We start from the raw sequence: 546 nt of genomic DNA on the forward strand, positions 1-546 counted from the left end.
AGTGTAGCTTATTTGCTGTGTTGGAGGCGAGGCTTAGTGAATTAGAAGCACGGCTCCGTACCATGGAAAACCATTCAGTAGCTGCGGTAGTTAGCCAGCCCCCTGTAGCCGGTACAGAGCCACATAGCATAGCCTTAGCCTCTGCTAGCGGTCCTCCGGTAACACCTGTTCAGCCGGGAGGTTGGGTAACCGTTCGCCAGAAGCATAGCTCGAAGCCGAAGCCCACGGCTCACCACCAGCCTGTTCACATTTCCAACCGCTTTTCCCCACTCAGCGACACACCCGCTGAGGATAAAACTCTGGTTATTGGCAGCTCTATTCTGAGGAACGTGAAGTTAGCAACACCAGCGGCCATAGTCAAATGTATCCCTGGGGCCAGAGCGGGCGACACTGAATCAAATTTAAAACTGCTGGCTAAAGCTAAACGTAGATTCAGTAAGATTGTTATTCACGTCGGTGACACCCGGTTACGCCAATCAGAGGTCACTAAAATTAATATTGCCTCGGTGTGTGAATACGCAAAAACGATGTCGGACTCCGTAGTTT

General features: G+C 50.9%; 1 long non-coding RNA gene across 2 annotated transcripts in view; it reads left to right on the forward strand.

Moving 5' to 3' along the window:
* LOC126395185 (uncharacterized) overlaps positions 1 to 546 on the forward strand; it is a 523,086-nt gene that overhangs the window by 580 nt on the left and 521,960 nt on the right. The gene's annotated exons all lie outside the window — the stretch shown is intronic.

This window comes from Epinephelus moara, chromosome 9 (genome assembly GCF_006386435.1).
Source record: "Epinephelus moara isolate mb chromosome 9, YSFRI_EMoa_1.0, whole genome shotgun sequence".
Lineage (NCBI taxonomy): Eukaryota > Metazoa > Chordata > Actinopteri > Perciformes > Serranidae > Epinephelus > Epinephelus moara.